Genomic DNA, 494 nt, shown 5'->3' on the forward strand with positions numbered 1-494 from the left:
GCATTGACGCACTGTAGTTACTAGTGATTTACGTGTTGTAGTCTAGAGGGATTGACGCACTGTAGTTAATAGCGATTTACGTGTTGTAGTCTAGAGGTATTGACGCACTGTAGTTACTAGTGATTTACGTGTTGTAGTCTAGAGACACACACTGTAGTTACTAGTGATTTGCGTGTTGTAGTCTAGAGGCACGCACTGTAGTTACTAGTGGTTTACGTGTTGTAGTCTAGAGGCATTGACGCACTGTAGTTAATAGCGATTTACGTGTTGTAGTCAAGAGGTATTGAAGCACTGTAGTTACTAGTGATTTACGTGTTGTAGTCTAGAGGGATTGACGCACGGGAGTTGATAGTGATTTACGTGTTGTAGTCTAGAGGCACGCATGTACGTGTTGTAGTCTAGAGGCATTGACGCACTGTAATTATTAATGATTTACGTGCTGTAGTCTGGAGGCATTGACGCACTGTAGCTACTAGTGATTTACGTGTTGTAGT

This window comes from Mizuhopecten yessoensis, unplaced genomic scaffold, assembly GCF_002113885.1.
Source record: "Mizuhopecten yessoensis strain PY_sf001 unplaced genomic scaffold, ASM211388v2 scaffold715953, whole genome shotgun sequence".
In the NCBI taxonomy this organism is placed as follows: Eukaryota; Metazoa; Mollusca; class Bivalvia; order Pectinida; family Pectinidae; genus Mizuhopecten; species Mizuhopecten yessoensis.